Raw genomic sequence first — 17470 nt, forward strand, 5'->3', positions numbered from 1 at the left:
TCTGGAAATGTCCCCGCCCACTGTGTCTCCAGAAATGTCCCCACTCACTGTGTCTCCACAGTGTCCCACCAATGTGTCTCCAGACTCTCCCGCCACTGTGTATCCAGAGCATTCCACCATTGGGTCTCAGGATTGTCCCCGCACACTGTGTCTCCAGAGTGTCCCGCTACTGTGCATCCAGTGTGTCCCACCACTGTGCATCCAAAGTTTCACACCACTGTGCATCCAAAGTGTCCCACCACTGCTCATCCAGATTGTCCCACCAGTGTGCATCCAGAGTGTCCCACCACTGTGCATCCAGGGTGTCCGTGCACCATGCATCCAGTGTGTCCCGCAACTGTGCATCCAGAGTGTCCCGCCACTGTTGATCCAGAGTGTCCACCACTGTGAATCCAGGGTGTTCCTCCACTGTTTCTCCAGTATATCCCCACCCACTGTGTTTCTAGAGCGTCCACATCCACTGTGCATCCAGAGTGTCCCGCCACTGTGCACCCAGAGTGACCTGCCACTGTGCATCCAGCGTGTTCCTCCACTGTTTCTCCAGTGTATCCCCACCCAATGTGTTTCTAGAGTGTTCCCGCCATTGTTCATCCAGATTGTCCCACCGGTGTGCATCCAGAGTGTCCTGCCACTGAGCATCCAGGGTGTCCAAGCACCATGCATCCAGAGCGTCCTGCCACTGAGCATCCAGACTGTCCTCCACTGTGCATCCAGAGTGTCCCGCCACTGTGCACCCAGAGTGACCTGCCACCATGCATCCAGAGTGACCCGCCACTGTGCATCCAGAGTGTCCCTCCACTTTGCATCCAGAGTATCCCTCCACCGTGCATCCAGAGTGTCCCACCACGGTGCATCCAGAGTGTCCCACTTCAGTGCATCCAGAGTGTCCCACCACTGCATCCAGAGTGTCCCATAACTCTGCAAGCAGAATGTCCCTTCACTGTGAATCCAGAGTTTACTGCCCACTGTGCATCCAAAGTGTCCCGCACATTGTGTCTCCAGAGTGTGCCCGCCCACTGTGTCTCCAGTGTGTGTGCGCCCACTGTGTCTCCAGTGTGTCCCCACCCACTGTGTCTCCAAATTGACCTGCCATTGTGTCTCCAGTGTGTAGCCACCCACTGTGCCACCAGAGTGTCCCCACTCTCTGTGCCTCCGGGGTGTCCCGCCCACTTTATCTCCAGAGTCTGCCCGCCCACTGTGTCTCCAGTGTGCGCCCGGCCACTGTGTCTCCGGAGTGTCCCCGCCCACTGTGTCCCCGGTGTATCAGCACCAACTGTGTCCCTGGAGTGGGTGGTAAACCCCAGTGTGTCCCCGCTCACTGTGTCTCCAGAGTAACCCGCCAACGTGCATTCAGCATGTCCCGCCACTGTGCATTCAGAGTGTCCCACCACTGTGCATCCTGAGTGTCCCGCCACTGTGCATCCTGAGTGTCACACCAATGTTCATCTAGAATATCCTGCCACTGTGCATCAAGAGTGTCCTGACACTCTGCACCCTGAGTGCCCCAAAACTGTGTAACCAGCGTGTCCCACCACTGCATCCAAAAAGTGTCCCACCTGTGTGCATCCAGAATATCCCTCCAATGTGCATCCAGAGTGTCCCGCCCACTGTGCATCCAGAATGTCCAGCCCACTGTGTCTCCAGAGTCTGCCTGCCCACTGTGTCTCCAGTGTGCGCCCAGCCACTGTGTCTCCGGAATGTCCCCGCCCACTTTGTCCCGGGTGTATCAGCGCCAACTGTGTCCCTGGAGTTTCCCCAACCACTGTGTCTCTGGAGTATCCCCGCCCACTGTGCCTTCAGTGTGTCCCACCCACTGTGTCTCCAGAGTGTCCCCACCCACTGTTTCTCTAGAGTAACCCGCTCACTGTGTTTCCAGTGTGTCCCTGCACACTGTGTCTCCGGAGTGTCCTGCCACAGTGCGTCCGGAGTGACCTGCCACTATGTCTCCAGAATGTCTCGCCACTGTGTCTCCAGAAATGTCCCTGCACACTTGGTCTCCAGAATGTTCCACCACTGTGTCTCCAGAATGTCCCCAACCTCTGTGTCTCCAGAGAGTCCCCGCCCACTGTGTGTCTGGATTGTCCCACCCACTGTATCTGCAGTGTTACACCACTGTGTCTCCAGAGTGTCCCGTCACTCTATCTGAAGTGTGTCACACCACTGTGTCTCCGGAGTATCTGGCCAACTGTGTCTCCAGAGTGTCCCATCACTGTATCTGCAGAGTGTCCCGCTATCATGTTCCTGGAGTGACCCACCACTGTGTCTCAGGGGTATCCCGCCACTGTGTCCCAGGAGTATCCCCGCCCACTCTGTCTCGGGAGTATCCCACCACTGTATTCACAGTGTGTCCCATTAATGTGTCTCTGGAGAAAGAATGGGTGGGAAATGTTGGAGGCACAGTGGTGGAATACTCTAGATGCACAGTGACGGGACACTCCGGAGAAACAGTGGGTGGTAAACCTCAGTGAGTCCCCACTCACTGTCTCCAGAGGATCCCACCAACATGCATTCAGTGTGTCCCACCACTGTGCATCCAGATTGTCCTACCAATGTGCATCCAGAGTGACCTGCCAATGCGCATCCAGAGTGTCTCCCCAGTGTGCATACAGGCTGTCCCACCACTGTGCATCCAGAGTGTCCCGCGACTGTGCATCCAGAGTGTAATGCCACTGTGCATCCAGACTGTCCCACCACTGTGCATCCAGAGTGTCCCGCGACTGTGCATCCAGAGTGTAATGCCACTGTGCATCCAGACTGTCCCACCACTGTGCATCCAGAGTGTCCCGCCAGTGTGCATCCAGAGTATCACGCCACTGTGCAGACAGAGTGTCCCACCACTGTGCACCCAGAGTGTCCCGCCACTTTGCATCCATGGTGTCCCAGCACTTTGCATCCTGAGCATCCCACAACTGTGCATCCAGACTGTTGCAGCACTGTGCATCCAGAATGTCCTGCCACTGTGCAACAAGAGTGTCCCCCCAATCTGCAACCAGAGTGTCCCTCCACTGTGCAACCAGAGGGTCTCGCCACTGCATCCATAGAGTGCAGCCACTGTGCATCCAGAATATCCCTCCAATATGCATCCAGAGTGCCCCACTCACTGTGCCATGAGAGGGTCCTGCCCACTGCGTCTTCAGTGAGTGCCTGTCCGCTGTGTCTCCAGAATGTCCCCACCCACTGTGTCCCCGGAGTTTACCGCCACTCTGTGTCCAGAGTGTCTTGCCACTGTGTCTCCAGAGTGCCCTGCCACTGTGTCTCCAGAAATATCCACGCCCCCTGTGTCTCCGGAAATGTCCCTGCCCACTGTGACACCAGAGTGTCCCTGCTCACTGTTTCTCCAGAGTGTCTCGCTCCCTGTGTCTCCAGAGTGTCCCGCCAGAAAGATTCCAGAGTGTCCCACCCACTGGGTCTCCAAAGTGACCCCGCCCACTCTGCTCTGGAGTGTCCCACACCCTGTGACTCCAGAGTGTCCCGCCCACAGTGTCTCCAGAGTGTCCATCCCACTGAGTCTCAAGAGTGTGCCCATCCACTGTGTCTCCAGTGTGTCCCCACCCACTGTGTCTCCAGAGTGTCCCCACCCACTGTTTCTCTAGACTATCCCTGCTCACTGTGTTTCCAGTGTGTCCCTGCTCACTTGGTCTCCAGAGTGTTCCACCACTGTGTTCCTGGATTGTCCCGCCACTCTGTGTCCAGAGTGTTCCACCACTGTGATCCAGGATTGTCCCGCCCCTCTGTGTCCAGAATGTTCCACCACTGTGTCTCCAGAATATCCCCAACCTCTGTGTCTCCAGAGAGTCCCCACGCACTGTGTCTCTGCATTGTCCCACCCTCTGTATCTGCAGTGTTACACCACTGTGTCTCCAGAGTGTCCTGTCACTGTATCTGTAGAGTGTCCCACTATCGTGTTCCTGGAGTGTCCCCACCCACTGTGTCTCGGGGGTGACCCGCCACTGTGTCCCAGGAGTATCCCCGCCCACTCTGTCTCGGGAGTATCGCGCCACTGTATTCACAGTGTGTCCCATTAATGTGTCTCTGGAGAAAGAATGGGCGGGAAATGTCAGAGGCACAGTGGTGGAATACTCTTGATGCATAGTGACGGGACACTCTGGAGTAACAGTGGGTGGTAAACCCCAGTGTGTCCCCACTCACAGTGTCTCCAGAGTATCCCGCCAATGTGCATTCAGCGTGTCCTGCCACTGTGCATTCAGAGTGTCCCACCACTGTGCATCCAGATTGTCCCACCACTGTGCATCCAGAGTGTCCTGCCAATGTGCATCCAGAGTGTCTCGCCACTGTGCATACAGGCTGTCCCACCACTGTGCATCCAGAGTGTTCCACGACTGTGCATCCAGAGTGTCCCGTCAACTGTGCATCCAGACTGACCCACCACTGTGCATCCAGAGTGTCCCGCCAGTGTGCATCCAGAGCATCACGCCACTTTGCATCCAGAGTGCACCGCCACTGTGCACCCAGAGTGTCCCGCCACTTTGCATCCATGGTGTCCCACCACTTTGCATCCTGAGTGTCCCGAAACTGTGCATCCAGAGTGTCATGCCACTGTGCATCCAGAATGTCCTGCCACTGTGCAACAAGAGTGTCCCCCCAATCTGCAACCAGAGTGTCCCGCACTGTGCAATCAGAGTGTCTCGCTACTGCATCCATAGTGTCCCGCCACTGTGCATCCAGAATATCCCACCAATGTGCATCCAGAGTGCCCCGCTCACTGTGCCATCAGGGGCTCCTGACCACTGCGTCTTCAGTGAGAGTCTGTCCACTGTGTCTCCAGAGTGTCCCCGCCCACTGTGACCCCGGAGTGTACCGCCACTCTGTGTCCAAAGTGTCTTGCCACTGTGTCTCCAGAGTGCCCTGCCACTGTGTCTCCGGAAGTATCCCCGCCCCGTGTCTCCGGAAATGTCCCCGCCCACTGTGACTCCAGAGTGTCCCTGCTCACTGTTTCTCCAGAGTGTCTCGCTCCCTGTTTCTCCAGAGTGTCCCACCAGAATGCCTCCAGAGTGTCCCTGCCCACTTTGCTTCCCGAGTGTCCCACCCACTGTGTCTCCAAAGTGTCCACGCCCACTCTGCTCTGGAGTGTCCCACACCCTGTGTCTCCAGAGTGTCCTGCCCACAGTGTCTCCAGAGTGCCCATCCCACTGTGTCTCCAGAGTGCCCCTCCCAACGTGTCTCCAGAGTGTCCCCCCCACTGTTTCTCCAGAGTGTCCCATCTCTGTATCTGCAGAGTGGCCCGCTACGGTGTTCCTTGCGTGTCCCCACCCACTGTGTCTCGGGGGTGTCCCACCAATGTGTCCCAGGAGTATCCCCGCCCACTCTGTCTCGGGAGTATCCCACCACTGTATTCACAGCGTGTCCGATTAATGTGTCTGTGGAGAAAGAATGGGTGGGAAATGTCGGAGGCACAGTGGTGGAGTACACTAGATGCACAGTGATGGGACAATCCGGAGAAACAATGGGTGGTAAACCCCAGTTTCTCCCCGCTCACTGTGTCTCCAGAGTATCCCGCCAACATGCATTCACTGTGTCCCGCCACTGTGCATCCAGAGTGTCCTGCCAATGTGCATCCAGAGTGTCTCGCCACTGTGCATACAGGCTGTCCCACCAATGTGCATCCAGAGTGTCCCAAGACTGTGCATCCAGAGTGTCCTGCCACTGAGCATCCTGACTTTCCCACCACTGTGCATCCAGAGTGTCCCGCCACTGTGCATCAAGAGTATCATGCCACTGTGCATCCAGAGTGTCCTGCCACTGTGCACCCAGAGTGTCCCGCCACTTTGCATCTATGGTGTCACACCACTTTGCATCCTGAGTGTCCTGCAACTGTGCATCCAGAGTGTCACGCCACTGTGCATCCAGAATGTCCTGCCACTGTGCAACAAGAGTGTCCCCCAAATCTGCAACCAGAGTGTCCGGCCACTGTGCAACCAGAGTGTCTCGCCACTGCATCTATAGTGTTCCGCCACTGTGCATCCAGAATATCCCTCCAATGTGCATCCAGAGTGCCCTGCTCACTGAGCCATCAGGGGGTCCTGCCCACTGCGTCTTCAGTGAGTGCCTGTCCACTGTGTCTCCAGAGTGTCCCCGCCCACTGTGTCCCCGGAGTGTACCGCAACTCTGTGTCCAGAGTGTCTTGCCACTGTGTCTCCAGAGTGCCCTGCCACTGTGTCTCCGGAAATATCCCCACCCACTGCGTCTCCGGAAATGTCCCTGCCCACTGTGACTCCAGAGTGTCCCTGCTCACTGTTTCTCCAGAGTGTCTCGCTCCCTGTGTCTCCAGAGTGTCCCACCAGAATGACTCCAGAGTGACCCTGCCCACTTTGCTTCCAGTGTGTCCCACCCAATGTGTCTCCCAAGTGTCCCCACCCACTCTGCTCTGGAGTGTCCCACACCATGTGTCTCCAGAGTGTCCCGCCACAGTGTCTCCAGAGTGTCCCTACCCACTGTATCTCTAGAGTATCCCTGCTCACTGTGTTTCCAGTGTGTCCCTGCACATTGTGTCTCCGGAGTGTCCTGCCACAGTGTGTCCGGAGTGTCCTGCCACGGTGTCTGCAGAGTGTCTCGCCACTGTGTCTCCAGAAATGTCCCTGCACACTTGTTCTCCAGAGTGTTCCACCACTGTGTTCCCGGATTGTCCCACCACTCTGTCTACCGAATGTTCCACCACTGTGTCTCCAGAATGTCCCCAACCTCTGTGTCTCCAGAGAGACCCCGCCCACTGTGTCTCTGGATTGTCCCACCCACTGTATCTGCAGTGTTACACCACTTTGTCTCCAGAGTGTCCCATCACTGTATCTGCAGAGTCTCCCGCTACTGTGTTCCTGGAGTGTCCCCGCCCACTCTGTCTCAGAGTATCCTACCACTGTATTCACAGCGTGTCCCATTAATGTGTCTCGGATAAAGAATGGGCGGGAAACGTCGGAGGCACAGTGGTGGAATACTCTAGATGCACAGTGACGGGACTCTCCGTAGAAACAGTGGGTGGTAAACCCAGTGTGTCCCCACTCACTGTGTCTCCAGAGTATGCCGCCAATGTGCATTCAGCGTGTCCCACCACCATGCATTCATAGGGTCCCACCACTGTGCATCCACATTTTCCCACCACTGTGCATCCAAAGTGTCCTGCCACTGTGCATACAGGCTGTCCCACCACTGTGCATCCAGAGTGTCCTGTGACTGTGCATCCAGAGGGTGCCGCCACTGTGCATCCAGACTGTCCCACCACTGTGCATCCAGAGTGTCCCGCCACTGTGCATCCAGAGTATCATGCCACTGTGCATCCAGTGTCCCGCCACTCTTCACCCGGAGTGTCCCGCCACTTTGCATCCGTGGTGTCCCACCACTTTGCATTTTGAGGGTCCCGCAACCGTGCATCCAGAGTGTCACACCACCGTGCATCCAGATTGTCCAACCAATGTGCATCCAGAGTGTCCTCCCAAAGTGCAACCAGAGTGTCCCGCCACTGTGCATACAGGCTGTCCCACCACAGTGCATCCAGAGTGTCCCGTGACTGTACATCCAGAGTGACCCGCCATTGTGCATCCAGAGTGTCCCACCACTGTGCATCCAGAGTGTCCTGTTACTGTGCATCCAGAGGGTGACGCCACTGTGCATCCAGACTGTCCCACCAATGTGCATCCAGAGTATCACGCCACTGTGCATCCAGTGTCCCGCCACTGTTCACCCGGAGTGTCCCGCCACTTTGCATCCGTGGTGTCCCACCACTTTGCATTTTGAGGGTCCCGCAACCGTGCATCCAGAGTGTCACACCACCGTGCATCCAGATTGTTCAACCAATGTGCATCCAGAGTGTCCTCCCAAAGTGCATCCAGAGTGTCTTGCCACTGTGCATACAGGCTGTCCCACCACTGTGCATCCAGAGTGTCCCAAGACTGTGCATCCAGAGTGTCCTGCCACTGAGCATCCTGACTTTCCCACCACTGTGCATCCAGAGTGTCCCGCCACTTTGCATCAAGAGTATCATGCCACTGTGCATCCAGAGTGTCCTGCCACTGTGCACCCAGAGTGTCCCGCCACTTTGCATCTATGGTGTCACACCACTTTGCATCCTGAGTGTCCTGCAACTGTGCATCCAGAGTGTCACGCCACTGTGCATCCAGCATGTCCTGCCACTGTGCAACAAGAGTGTCGCCCCAATCTGCAACCAGAGTGTCCGGCCACTGTGCAACCAGAGTGTCTCGCCACTGCATCTATAGTGTTCCGCCACTGTGCATCCAGAATATCCCTCCAATGTGCATCCAGAGTGCCCTGCTCACTGTGCCATCAGGGGGTCCTGCCCACTGCGTCTTCAGTGAGTGCCTGTCCACTGTGTCTCCAGAGTGTCCCCGCCCACTGTGTCCCCGGAGTGTACCGCAACTCTGTGTCCAGAGTGTCTTGCCACTGTGTCTCCAGAGTGCCCTGCCACTGTGTCTCCGGAAATATCCCCACCCACTGCGTCTCCGGAAATGTCCCTGCCCACTGTGACTCCAGAGTGTCCCTGCTCACTGTTTCTCCAGAGTGTCTCGCTCCCTGTGTCTCCAGAGTGTCCCACCAGAATGACTCCAGAGTGACCCTGCCCACTTTGCTTCCAGAGTGTGCCACCCACTGTGTCTCCAAAGTGTCCACACCCACTCTGCTCTGGAGTGTCCCACACCATGTGTTTCCAGAGTGTCCCGCCACAGTGTCTCCAGAGTGTCCCTACCCACTGTTTCTCTAGAGTATCCCTGCTCACTGTGTTTCCAGTGTGTCCCTGCACATTGTGTCTCCAGAGTGTCCTGCCACAGTGTGTCCGGAGTGTCCTGCCACTGTGTCTCCAGAGTGTCTCACCACTGTGTCTCCAGAAATGTCCCTGCACACTTGTTCTCCAGAGTGTTCCACCACTGTGTTCCAGGATTGTCCCACCACTCTGTCTACCGAATGTTCCACCACTGTGTCTCCAGAATGTCCCCAACCTCTGTGTCTCCAGAGAGACCCCGCCCACTGTGTCTCTGGATTGTCCCACCCACTGTATCTGCAGTGTTTTACCACTTTGTCTTCAGAGTGTCCCATCACTGTATCTGAAGTGTGTCACACCACTGTGTCTCCGGAGTATCTGGCCAACTGTGTCTCCAGAGTGTCCCATCACTGTATCTGCAGAGTGTCCCGCTACCGTGTTCCTGGAGTGTCCCCACCCTCTGTGTCTCGGGGATGTCCCGCCACTGTGTCCCAGGAGTATCCCCGCCCACTCTGTCTCAGACTCTCCCGCCACTGTATTCACAGCGTGTCCCATTAATGTGTCTCGGATAAAGAATGGGCGGGAAACGTCGGAGGCACAGTGGTGGAATACTCTAGATGCACAGTGACGGGACTCTCCGTAGAAACAGTGGGTGGTAAACCCCAGTGTGTCCCCACTCACTGTGTCTCCAGAGTATCCCGCCAACATGCATTCAGCGTGTCCCACCACCGTGCATTCATAGGGTCCCACCACTGTGCATCCAGATTTTCCCACCACTGTGCATCCAAAGTGTCCTGCCACTGTGCATACAGGCTGTCCCACCACTGTGCATCCAGAGTGTCCTGTGACTGTGCATCCAGAGGGTGCCGCCACTGTGCATCCAGACTGTCCCACCAATGTGCATCCAGAGTGTCCCGCCACTGTGTTTCCAGAGTATCACGCCACTGTGCATCCAGTGTCCCGCCACTGTTCACCCGGAGTGTCCCGCCACTTTGCATCCGTGGTGTCCCACCACTTTGCATTTTGAGGGTCCCGCAACCATGCATCCAGAGTGTCACACCACCGTGCATCCAGATTGTCCAACCAATGTGCATCCAGAGTGTCCTCCCAAAGTGCATCCAGAGTGTCTCGCCACTGTGCATACAGGCTCTCCCACCACTGTGCATCCAGAGTGTCCCGTGACTGTACATCCAGAGTGACCCCCCATTGTGCATCCAGAGTGTCCCACCACTGTGCATCCAGATTGTCCCACCACTGTGCATCCAGAGTGTCCTGCCAATGTGCATCCAGAGTGTCTCGCCACTGTGCATACAGGCTGTCCCACCCTTGTGCATCCAGAGTGTCCTACGACTGTGCATCCAGAGTGTCCTGCCACTGAGCATCCTGACTTTCCCACCACTGTGCATCCAGAGTGTCCCACCACTGTGCATCAAGAGTATCATGCCACTGTGCATCCAGAGTGCCCCGCCACTGTGCACCCAGAGTGTCCCGCCACTTTGCATCTATGGTGTCCCACCATTTTGCATCCTGAGTGTCTTGCAACTGTGCATCCAGAGTGTCACGCCACTGTGCATCCAGAATGTCCTGCCACTGTGCAACAAGAGTGTCGCCCCAATCTGCAACCTGAGTGTCCCGCCACTGTGCAACCAGAGCGTCTCGCCACTGCATCCATAGTGATCCACCACTGTGCATCCAGAATATCCCTCCAATGTGCATCCAGAGTGCCCTGCTCACTGTGCCATCAGGGGGTCCTGCCCACTGCGTCTTCAGTGAGTGCCTGTCCACTGTGTCTCCAGAGTGTCCCCGCCCACTGTGTCCCCGGAGTGTACCGCAACTCTGTGTCCAGAGTGTCTTGCCACTGTGTCTCCAGAGTGCCCTGCCACTGTGTCTCCGGAATTATCCCCACCCCCTGCGTCTCCAGAAATGTCCCTGCCCACTGTGACTCCAGAGTGTCCCTGCTCACTGTTTCTCCAGAGTGTCTCGCTCCCTGTGTCTCCAGAGTGTCCCACCAGAATGACTCCAGAGTGACCCTGCCCACTTTGCTTCCAGTGTGTCCCACCCACTGTGTCTCCAAAGTGTCCACGCCCACTCTGCTCTGGAGTGTCCCACACCATGTGTCTCCAGAGTGTCCCGCCACAGTGTCTCCAGAGTGTCCCTACCCACTGTTTCTCTAGAGTATCCCTGCTCACTGTGTTTCCAGTGTGTCCCTGCACATTGTGTCTCCAGAGTGTCCTGCCACAGTGTGTCCAGAGTGTCTCGCCACTGTGTCTCCAGAGTGTCTCGCCACTGTGTCTCCAGAAATGTCCCTGCACACTTGTTCTCCAGAGTGTTCCACCACTGTGTTCCCGGATTGTCCCACCACTCTGTCTACCGAATGTTCCACCACTGTGTCTCCAGAATGTCCCCAACCTCTGTGTCTCTAGAGAGACCCCGCCCACTGTGTCTCTGGATTGTCCCACCCACTGTATCTGCAGTGTTTTACCACTTTGTCTTCAGAGTGTCCCGTCACTGTATCTGAAGTGTGTCACACCACTGTGTCTCCGGAGTATCTGGCCAACTGTGTCTCCAGAGTGTCCCATCACTGTATCTGCAGAGTGTCCCGCTACCGTGTTCCTGGAGTGTCCCCACCCACTGTGTCTCGGGGATGTCCCGCCACTGTGTCCCAGGAGTATCCCCGCCCACTCTGTCTCAGACTCTCCCGCCACTGTATTCACAGCGTGTCCCATTAATGTGTCTCGGATAAAGAATGGGCGGGAAACGTCGGAGGCACAGTGGTGGAATACTCTAGATGCACAGTGACGGGACTCTCCGTAGAAACAGTGGGTGGTAAACCCCAGTGTGTCCCCACTCACTGTGTCTCCAGAGTATCCCGCCAACATGCATTTAGCGTGTCCCACCACCGTGCATTCATAGGGTCCCACCACTGTGCATCCAGATTTTCCCACCACCGTGCATCCAAAGTGTCCTGCCACTGTGCATACAGGCTGTCCCACCAATGTGCATCCAGAGTGTCCTGTGACTGTGCATCCAGAGGGTGCCGCCACTGTGCATCCAGACTGTCCCACCAATGTGCATCCAGAGTATCACGCCACTGTGCATCCAGTGTCCCGCCACTGTTCACCCGGAGTGTCCCGCCAATTTGCATCCGTGGTGTCCCACCACTTTGCATTTTGAGGGTCCCGCAACCGTGCATCCAGAGTGTCACACCACCGTGCATCCAGATTGTCCAACCAATGTGCATCCAGAGTGTCCTCCCAAAGTGCATCCAGAGTGTCTCGCCACTGTGCATACAGGCTCTCCCACCACTGTGCATCCAGAGTGTCCCGTGACTGTACTTCCAGAGTGACCCGCTATTGTGCATCCAGAGTGTCCCACCACTGTGCATCCAGATTGTCCCACCACCGTGCATCCAAAGTGTCCTGCCAATGTGCATCCAGAGTGTCTCGCCACTGTGCATACAGGCTGTCCCACCCTTGTGCATCCAGAGTGTCCTACGACTGTGCATCCAGAGTGTCCTGCCACTGAGCATCCTGACTTTCCCACCACTGTGCATCCAGAGTGTCCCACCACTGTGCATCAAGAGTATCATGCCACTGTGCATCCAGAGTGCCCCGCCACTGTGCACCCAGAGTGTCCCGCCACTTTGCATCTATGGTGTCCCACCATTTTGCATCCTGAGTGTCTTGCAACTGTGCATCCAGAGTGTCACGCCACTGTGCATCCAGAATGTCCTGCCACTGTGCAACAAGAGTGTCGCCCCAATCTGCAACCTGAGTGTCCCGCCACTGTGCAACCAGAGCGTCTCGCCACTGCATCCATAGTGATCCACCACTGTGCATCCAGAATATCCCTCCAATGTGCATCCAGAGTGCCCTGCTCACTGTGCCATCAGGGGGTCCTGCCCACTGCGTCTTCAGTGAGTGCCTGTCCACTGTGTCTCCAGAGTGTCCCCGCCCACTGTGTCCCCGGAGTGTACCGCAACTCTGTGTCCAGAGTGTCTTGCCACTGTGTCTCCAGAGTGCCCTGCCACTGTGTCTCCGGAATTATCCCCACCCCCTGCGTCTCCAGAAATGTCCCTGCCCACTGTGACTCCAGAGTGTCCCTGCTCACTGTTTCTCCAGAGTGTCTCGCTCCCTGTGTCTCCAGAGTGTCCCACCAGAATGACTCCAGAGTGACCCTGCCCACTTTGCTTCCAGTGTGTCCCACCCACTGTGTCTCCAAAGTGTCCACGCCCACTCTGCTCTGGAGTGTCCCACACCATGTGTCTCCAGAGTGTCCCGCCACAGTGTCTCCAGAGTGTCCCTACCCACTGTTTCTCTAGAGTATCCCTGCTCACTGTGTTTCCAGTGTGTCCCTGCACATTGTGTCTCCAGAGTGTCCTGCCACAGTGTGTCCAGAGTGTCTCGCCACTGTGTCTCCAGAGTGTCTCGCCACTGTGTCTCCAGAAATGTCCCTGCACACTTGTTCTCCAGAGTGTTCCACCACTGTGTTCCCGGATTGTCCCACCACTCTGTCTACCGAATGTTCCACCACTGTGTCTCCAGAATGTCCCCAACCTCTGTGTCTCCAGAGAGACCCCGCCCACTGTGTCTCTGGATTGTCCCACCCACTGTATCTGCAGTGTTTTACCACTTTGTCTTCAGAGTGTCCCGTCACTGTATCTGAAGTGTGTCACACCACTGTGTCTCCGGAGTATCTGGCCAACTGTGTCTCCAGAGTGTCCCATCACTGTATCTGCAGAGTGTCCCGCTACCGTGTTCCTGGAGTGTCCCCACCCTCTGTGTCTCGGGGATGTCCCGCCACTGTGTCCCAGGAGTATCCCCGCCCACTCTGTCTCAGACTCTCCCGCCACTGTATTCACAGCGTGTCCCATTAATGTGTCTCGGATAAAGAATGGGCGGGAAACGTCGGAGGCACAGTGGTGGAATACTCTAGATGCACAGTGACGGGACTCTCCGTAGAAACAGTGGGTGGTAAACCCCAGTGTGTCCCCACTCACTGTGTCTCCAGAGTATCCCGCCAACATGCATTTAGCGTGTCCCACCACCGTGCATTCATAGGGTCCCACCACTGTGCATCCAGATTTTCCCACCACCGTGCATCCAAAGTGTCCTGCCACTGTGCATACAGGCTGTCCCACCACTGTGCATCCAGAGTGTCCTGTGACTGTGCATCCAGAGGGTGCCGCCACTGTGCATCCAGACTGTCCCACCAATGTGCATCCAGAGTATCACGCCACTGTGCATCCAGTGTCCCGCCACTGTTCACCCGGAGTGTCCCGCCAATTTGCATCCGTGGTGTCCCACCACTTTGCATTTTGAGGGTCCCGCAACCGTGCATCCAGAGTGTCACACCACCGTGCATCCAGATTGTCCAACCAATGTGCATCCAGAGTGTCCTCCCAAAGTGCATCCAGAGTGTCTCGCCACTGTGCATACAGGCTCTCCCACCACTGTGCATCCAGAGTGTCCCGTGACTGTACTTCCAGAGTGACCCGCTATTGTGCATCCAGAGTGTCCCACCACTGTGCATCCAGATTGTCCCACCAGTGTGCATCCATAGTGTCCTGCCAATGTGCATCCAGAGTGTCTCGCCACTGTGCATACAGGCTTTCCCACCCTTGTGCATCCAGAGTGTCCTACGACTGTGCATCCAGAGTGTCCTGCCACTGAGCATCCTGACTTTCCCACCACTGTGCATCCGGAGTGTCCCACCTCTGTGCATCAAGAGTATCATGCCACTGTGCATCCAGAGTGTCCCGCCACTGTGCACCCAGAGTGTCCCGCCACTTTGCATCTATGGTGTCCCACCATTTTGCATCCTGAGTGTCTTGCAACTGTGCATCCAGAGTGTCACGCCACTGTGCATCCAGAATGTCCTGCCACTGTGCAACAAGAGTGTCCCCCCAATCTGCAACCTGAGTGTCCCGCCACTGTGCAACCAGAGCGTCTCGCCACTGCATCCATAGTGATCCGCCACTGTGCATCCAGAATATCCCTCCAATGTGCATCCAGAGTTCCCTGCTCACTGTGCCATCAGGGGGTCCTGCCCACTGCGTCTTCAGTGAGTGCCTGTCCACTGTGTCTCCAGAGTGTCCCCGCCCACTGTGTCCCCGGAGTGTACCGCAACTCTGTGTCCAGAGTGTCTTGCCACTGTGTCTCCAGAGTGCCCTGCCACTGTGTCTCCGGAATTATCCCCACCCCCTGCGTCTCCAGAAATGTCCCTGCCCACTGTGACTCCAGAGTGTCCCCGCCCACTGTGTCCCCGGAGTGTACCGCAACTCTGTGTCCAGAGTGTCTTGCCACTGTGTCTCCAGAGTGCCCTGCCACTGTGTCTCCGGAATTATCCCCACCCCCTGCGTCTCTGGAAATGTCCCTGCCCACTGTGACTCCAGAGTGTCCCTGCTCACTGTTTCTCCAGAGTGTCTCGCTCCCTGTGTCTCCAGAGTGTCCCACCAGAATGACTCCAGAGTGACCCTGCCCACTTTGCTTCCAGAGTGTCCCACCCACTGTGTCTCCAAAGTATCCACGCCCACTCTGCTCTGGAGTGTCCCACACCATGTGTCTCCAGAGTGTCCCGCCACAGTGTCTCCAGAGTGTCCCTACCCACTGTATCTCTAGAGTATCCCTGCTCACTGTGTTTCCAGTGCGTCCCTGCACATTGTGTCTCCAGAGTGTCCTGCCAAAGTGTGTCCAGAGTGTCTCGCCACTGTGTCTCCAGAGTGTCTCGCCACTGTGTCTCCAGAAATGTCCCTGCACACTTGTTCTCCAGAGTGTTCCACCACTGTGTTCCCGGATTGTCCCACCACTCTGTCTACCGAATGTTCCACCACTGTGTCTCCAGAATGTCCCCAACCTCTGTGTCTCTAGAGAGACCCCGCCCACTGTGTCTCTGGATTGTCCCACCCACTGTATCTGCAGTGTTTTACCACTTTGTCTTCAGAGTGTCCCGTCACTGTATCTGAAGTGTGTCACACCACTGTGTCTCCGGAGTATCTGGCCAACTGTGTCTCCAGAGTGTCCCATCACTGTATCTGCAGAGTGTCCCGCTACCGTGTTCCTGGAGTGTCCCCACCCACTGTGTCTCGGGGATGTCCCGCCACTGTGTCCCAGGAGTATCCCCGCCCACTCTGTCTCAGACTCTCCCGCCACTGTATTCACAGCGTGTCCCATTAATGTGTCTCGGATAAAGAATGGGCGGGAAACGTCGGAGGCACAGTGGTGGAATACTCTAGATGCACAGTGACGGGACTCTCCGTAGAAACAGTGGGTGGTAAACCCCAGTGTGTCCCCACTCACTGTGTCTCCAGAGTATCCCGCCAACATGCATTTAGCGTGTCCCACCACCGTGCATTCATAGGGTCCCACCACTGTGCATCCAGATTTTCCCACCACCGTGCATCCAAAGTGTCCTGCCACTGTGCATACAGGCTGTCCCACCACTGTGCATCCAGAGTGTCCTGTGACTGTGCATCCAGAGGGTGCCGCCACTGTGCATCCAGACTGTCCCACCAATGTGCATCCAGAGTATCACGCCACTGTGCATCCAGTGTCCCGCCACTGTTCACCCGGAGTGTCCCGCCAATTTGCATCCGTGGTGTCCCACCACTTTGCATTTTGAGGGTCCCGCAACCGTGCATCCAGAGTGTCACACCACCGTGCATCCAGATTGTCCAACCAATGTGCATCCAGAGTGTCCTCCCAAAGTGCATCCAGAGTGTCTCGCCACTGTGCATACAGGCTCTCCCACCACTGTGCATCCAGAGTGTCCCGTGACTGTACTTCCAGAGTGACCCGCTATTGTGCATCCAGAGTGTCCCACCACTGTGCATCCAGATTGTCCCACCATTGTGCATCCATAGTGTCCTGCCAATGTGCATCCAGAGTGTCTCGCCACTGTGCATACAGGCTTTCCCACCCTTGTGCATCCAGAGTGTCCTACGACTGTGCATCCAGAGTGTCCTGCCACTGAGCATCCTGACTTTCCCACCACTGTGCATCCGGAGTGTCCCACCTCTGTGCATCAAGAGTATCATGCCACTGTGCATCCAGAGTGTCCCGCCACTGTGCACCCAGAGTGTCCCGCCACTTTGCATCTATGGTGTCCCACCATTTTGCATCCTGAGTGTCTTGCAACTGTGCATCCAGAGTGTCACGCCACTGTGCATCCAGAATGTCCTGCCACTGTGCAACAAGAGTGTCCCCCCAATCTGCAACCTGAGTGTCCCGCCACTGTGCAACCAGAGCGTCTCGCCACTGCATCCATAGTGATCCGCCACTGTGCATCCAGAATATCCCTCCAATGTGCATCCAGAGTTCCCTGCTCACTGTGCCATCAGGGGGTCCTGCCCACTGCGTCTTCAGTGAGTGCCTGTCCACTGTGTCTCCAGAGTGTCCCCGCCCACTGTGTCCCCGGAGTGTACCGCAACTCTGTGTCCAGAGTGTCTTGCCACTGTGTCTCCAGAGTGCCCTGCCACTGTGTCTCCGGAATTATCCCCACCCCCTGCGTCTCCAGAAATGTCCCTGCCCACTGTGACTCCAGAGTGTCCCCGCCCACTGTGTCCCCGGAGTGTACCGCAACTCTGTGTCCAGAGTGTCTTGCCACTGTGTCTCCAGAGTGCCCTGCCACTGTGTCTCCGGAATCATCCCCACCCCCTGCGTCTCTGGAAATGTCCCTGCCCACTGTGACTCCAGAGTGTCCCTGCTCACTGTTTCTCCAGAGTGTCTCGCTCCCTGTGTCTCCAGAGTG

Source organism: Carcharodon carcharias, chromosome 15 (assembly GCF_017639515.1).
Source record: "Carcharodon carcharias isolate sCarCar2 chromosome 15, sCarCar2.pri, whole genome shotgun sequence".
NCBI lineage: Eukaryota > Metazoa > Chordata > Chondrichthyes > Lamniformes > Lamnidae > Carcharodon > Carcharodon carcharias.